Source organism: Arachis ipaensis, chromosome B01 (assembly GCF_000816755.2).
Source record: "Arachis ipaensis cultivar K30076 chromosome B01, Araip1.1, whole genome shotgun sequence".
In the NCBI taxonomy this organism is placed as follows: domain Eukaryota; kingdom Viridiplantae; phylum Streptophyta; class Magnoliopsida; order Fabales; family Fabaceae; genus Arachis; species Arachis ipaensis.
Window position 1 is genome coordinate 28,212,793 of NC_029785.2, and position 6,088 is coordinate 28,218,880.

Below are 6,088 nucleotides of genomic sequence, written 5' to 3' on the forward strand. Positions count from 1 at the left end.
AATGATATCAATACGCATGCACTCCTCTGGAGTGTCTGGATGCTGCATGGCTTTGATACCATTTAATATGAACTCATCCTCATTGGCTCTCAAGGTTACTTTCCCTTGCTGAACGTCAATAAGGGTCCGTCCTGTAGCTAGGAAGGGTCTTCCTAGAATGAGGGTTGCACTCTTGTGCTCTTCCATTTCCAGCACCACAAAGTCTGTGGAGAAGGCAAAGGGTCCAACCCTGACAATCATGTCCTCAATCACGCCTGATGGAAGCTTAACAGAACCATCAGCAAGTTGAAGACATATGCGGGTAGGTTTAACTTCGTGAGTTAAACAGAGTCTCTTTATTAGTGAAACAGGTATTAAGTTAATAGTTGCTCCGAGATCACATAAGGCTGTCTTTGTACAGGCATCCCCTAAGGTGCAGGGTATCATAAAGCTTCCAAAATCTTTAAGTTTCTCTGGTAAGCTCTTTTAGATCACTGCACTACATTCTTTAGTGAGGAGGACTGTTTCTGCCTCTCACCAATCCTTCTTATGACTTAAGATGTCTTTCATAAACTTAGCATAAGAAGATATCTTCTCAAGAGCCTTGCAAAAAGGATCTTGATCTCAAGTGTCTTAAGATAATCCGCAAAGCGGGCAAACTGTTTATCCTTTTCCACTTGGCGGAGCTTCTATGGATATGGTATCTTAGCCCTGTAGTCATCAACCTTGGTTGATGTAGGTTGAATGCCTACTGAAATGGGAGGAGGGTCAGTAGCTTGCTTAGGAAGGGTCTTATCAGCACTTGCATGTGTCTGACCATTCTTAGTTGGGTGTTCAACACTCTTGCTGCCCCCTTCTTGGCGTTTGATGAGCGGATAATTTATACGCTTTTTGACATTGTTTTTAGTATGTTTTTAGTAGGATCTAGTTACTTTTAGGGATGTTTTCATTAGTTTTTATGTTAAATTCACATTTCTGGACTTTACAATGAGTTTGTGTGTTTTTCTGTGATTTCAGGTATTTTCTGGCTGAAATTGAGGGACTTGAGCAGAAATCAGATTCAGAGGTTGAAGAAGGACTGCTGATGCTGTTGGATTCTGACCTCCCTGCACTCAAAGTGGATTTTCTGGAGCTACAGAACTCAAAATGGCGCGCTTCCAATTGCATTGGAAAGTAGACATCCAGGGCTTTCCTGCAATATATAATAGTCTATACTTTGGCCAAGTTTAGACGATGCAAACTGGCGTTCAACGCCAGCTCTCTGCCCAAATCTGGCGTCCAGCGCCAGAAAAGGATCCAAAACCAGAGTTGAACGCCCAAACTGGCACAAAAGCTGGCGTTCAACTCCAAGGAGGACCTCTACACGTGTAACACTCAAAGCCCAGCCCAAGCACACACCAAGTGGGCCCCGGAAGTGGATTTATGCATCAATTACTTATTCATGTAAACCCTAGTAGCTAGTTTATTATAAATAGGACCTTTTACTATTGTATTAGACATCTTTGGATCCTGGATTGTATTTTGATCCTGTGATCACGTTTTGGGGGTTGGCCATCTCGGCCATGCCTGGACCTTCACTTATGTATTTTCATACGGTAGAGTTTCTACACTCCATAGATTAAGGTGTGGAGCTCTGCTGTTCCTCAAAGATTAATGCAAAGTACTACTGTTTTCTATTCAATTCATCTTATTTCGCTTCTGAGATATCCATTCACACCCAAGAACGTGATGAAGGTGATGATTATGTGTGACGCTCATCACCATTCTCCCCTATGAAAACACCATTATCACTTTATATCTGCCAGACTGAGATTTACAAGGTGACCATAGCTTGCTTCATACCAACAATCTCCGTGGGATTCGACCCTTACTCACGTAAGGTATTACTTGGACGACCCAGTGCACTTGCTGGTTAGTTGTATCGAAGTTGTGAACCATGGTATTGGCACCATGTTCTTGGCGCCATTGCCAGGCAAAGAAAGAGCCATAAATTTTACATGATTAAAGTGTAATCACGATTACGCATACCAAGTTTTTGGCGCCGTTGCCGGGGATTGTTTGAGCCTGGACATCACAATTTCGTGCACCAAGTTTTTGGCGCCGTTGCCGGGGATTGTTCGAGTTTGGACAACTAACGGTTCATCTTGTTGCTCAGATTAGGTAATTTTTTCTTTGTTTTATTTTCAAAAATTTTGCAAAAATATTTCAAAACTTTTCTCATCTGTTTTCAAAAAAAAAATGTTTTCAAAAATTTTATTCAAAATTTTTAAGAATAAATTCTAGTGTTTCATGAAGCATGTGAAGCCTGGCTGGCTGTAAAGCCATGTCTAAATTTATTTGGACTGAGGCTTGCAATTTGTTATCAAGAGCAATATACTCTCGTGTTAAATGCTGAAGCTTGGCTGGCCATTGGCCATGTCTAGTGTTTTAGACTGGAGCTTTCTTTGAAAGCTTGGCTGGCTAGTGAGCCATGTCTAATTCCTGGACTGAAGCTTTAGACTAAGAATGCAAGATTCCTGGAATTCATGTTAAAAATTTTGGAATCCTTATTTTTCTTTCTCATATAATTTTCGAAAAAATCCAAAAAAATTAGAAAATCATAAAAATCAAAAATATTTTTGTGTTTCTTGCTTGAGTCTTGAGTCATATCAAAAGTTTGGTGTCACTTGCATATGCATCTTGCATTTTTCGAAAATTCATGCATTCATGGTGTTCTTCATGATCTTCAAGTTGTTCTTGGTAAGTCTTCTTGTTTGATCTTGATGATTTTTTGTTTTGTGTCTTTTCATGTTTATCATATGCATTCTTGAATTCTTAGTGTCTAAGCATTAAAGAATTCTAAGTTTGGTGTCTTGCATGTTTTCTTTGCATTAAAAATTTTTCAAAATTGTGTCTATGATGTTCATCTTGACATTCATAGTGTTCTTGGTGTTCATCTTGACATTCATAGCATTCTTGCATGCATCACATGTTTTGATCTAAAAATTTCATGCATTGCATCATTTTAGTGTTTTTCTCTTGCATCATAAAAATTCAAAAATCAAAAAAAAAATATCTTTCCCTTTTTTCTCTCATCAAATTCGAAAATTTGGGTTGACTTTTTCAAAAAATTTTAAAAATCAAGTTGTTTCTTATGAGTCAAATCAAATTTTCAATTTGAAAATCTTATCTTTTTCAAAATCTTTTTCAAAATCAAATCTTTTTCAAAATTCTTAGTTATTTTCGAAAATTCTAAAAATATTTTTCAAAAATCTTTTTCTTATTTTTATATCAAATTTTCGAAAATAACATAATCAATTAATGTTTTGATTCAAAAATTTGAAGTTTGTTACTTGCTTGTTAAGAAAGTTTCAAACTTTAAATTCTAGAATCATATCTTGTGATTTCTTGTGAATCAAGTCATTAATTGAGATTTTAAAAATCAAATCTTTTTCAAAATTAGTTTCTAAAATATCTTCTTATCTTATCTTTTTCAAAAATATCTTTTCAAAATATCTTTTCTAACCTCCTACCTTCTTATCTTTTCAAAATTTGTTTCAACTAACTAACTAACCTTTTGTTTGTTTCTTATCTTTTTCAAAACTACCTAACTAACTCTCTCTCTCTAACTTTCGAAAATATCTCCCCCCTTTTTCAAAATTTCTTTTTAATTAACTAATTATTTCAATTTTTAAATCTTAATTTTCGAAAAAAATACTAACCTTTTTCAAAAACTATTTTCGAAAATCACTAACTCTTTTTCAAAAATTATTTTCGAAAATTCTCCCTCTCCCATTTTATTCTATTTATTCATTCATATCCTAACATCTCATCTCACATCTCTGCCATCCTCACAGTTGTGTTTCTTCCATTATATTACATTCTTTGTCTCCCCCTCTTCTTCTACTCACACAGGGATCCCTATACTGTGGTATAAAGGATCTCTATTATTATTATTATTTTTCTGTGCCTTCTTCTTTGTCATATGAGCAGGAGCAAGGATAAGAACATTCTTGTGGAAGCAGATCCAGAACCTGAAAGGACTCTGAAGAGAAAATTAAGAGAAGCTAAATTACAACAATCCAGAGATAACCTTTCAGAAATTTTCGAACAGGAAAGAGAGATGGCAGCCGAAAATAATAATAATGTAAGGAAGATACTTGGTGACTTTACTGCACCTAATTCCAATTTACATGGAAGAAGCATCTCCATTCCTGCCATTGGAGCAAACAACTTTGAGCTGAAACCTCAATCAGTTTCTCTAGCTGTGATTGATGTTGACAGAGGTGAAATAGTCCTTCAATGGAATGAGGACTCCCTTGTGTTTACAACTCAAGGATCTCTCTCTACAACCATGGAGAGGAAGCAGAAAAAGCTTCTCTCAAAGCAGAGTCAACCAGAGCCCCCACGGTCAAACTCTAAGTTTGGTGTTGGGAGGCCACAACCAAACTCTAAGTTTGGTGTTAAACTCCCATATCCAAACTCTAAGTTTGGTGTTGGAGAGTTTCAACAAAGCTCTGCACATCTGTGAGGCTCCATGAGAGCCCACTGTCAAGCTATTGGCATTAAAGAAGCGCTTGTTGGGAGGCAACCCAATGTTTATTTATCTAACTCTATTATTTTTGTTTTTCATGTTTTATTAGGTTCATGATCATATGGAGTCACAAAATAAATAGAAAAAAAAATTGAAAACAGAATCAAAAATAGCAGAAGAAAAATCACACCCTGGAGGAGCATCTGTCTGGCGTTCAGCGCCAGAACAGAGCATGGTTCTGGCGCTGAACGCCCAAAATGGGCAGCTTCTGGGCGCTGAACGCCAGAACAGAGCATGGTTCTGGTGCTGAACGCCCAAAATGGGCAGCTTCTGGGCGCTGAACGCCAGAACAGGCATGGTTCTGGCGTTCAACGCCAGAAATGGCTAGTAAATGGGCGTTGAACGCCCAAAATGGCCACCAACCTGGCGCTGAACGCCCAGAGTTGTGTACAAAGGCATTTTTATATGCCTAATGGGTGCAGGGATGTAAATCCTTGAACACCTCAGGATCTGTGGACCCCACAGAATCCACTCAGGGTCTGTGGACCCCACAGGATCCACTCAGGGTCTGTGGACCCCACAGGATCCACTCAGGATCTGTGGACCCCACAGGATCCCCACCTACCTCCACTCACTTCTTCTCACCCCTCTTTCACATAACCCCATAAACACTCTTCCCCAAAAACCCTTCACCAATCACCTCAATCTCTCTTCTCCATCACCTCTTCACCACTCACATCCATCCACTCTTCCCCATAAACCTACCTCATAAACTCCACCTACCTTCAAAATTCAAAACCAATTTCCCACCCAAACCCACCCATATGGCCGAACCAATACCCCCCTCCCTTCCCTATATAAAGACCTCCATTCTTCATCAAATTCACACAACACATCTCTCTACACTCCTCTTGGCCGAAACCACATCTCCCTCTCCCTCTCCATATTTCTTCTTCTACTACTTCTATTCTTTTGTTTATTGCTTGAGGGCGAGCAATATTCTAAGTTTGGTGTGGTAAAAGCATAAGCTTTTTGTTTTTCCATTACCATTGATGGCACCTAAGACCGAAGAATCCTCTAGAAAGGGGAAAGGAAAGACAAAAGCTTCCACATCCGAGTCATGGGAGATGGAAAGGTTCATCTCCAAAGCCTATCAAGACCACTTCTATGATATTGTGGCCAAGAAGAAGGTGATCCCTGAGGTCCCTTTCAAACTCAAAAGAAATGAGTATCCGGAGATCCGACATGAAATTCAAAGAAGAGGTTGGGAAGTTCTAACAAACCCCATCCAACAAGTCGGCATCTTAATGGTTCAAGAGTTCTATGCCAATGCATGGATCACCAAGAACCATGATCAAAGTAAGAACCCGGATCCAAAGAACCATGTTACAATGGTTCGGGGGAAATACTTAGATTTTAGTCCGGAGAATGTGAGGTTGGCGTTCAACTTGCCAAACATAGATGAGAACGCACGCCCCTACACAAGGAGAGTCAACTTTGATCAAAGGTTGGACCAAGTCCTTATGGACATATGTGTAGAAGGAGCTCAATGGAAGATTGACTCCAAAGGCAAGCTGGTTCAACTAAGAAGATTGA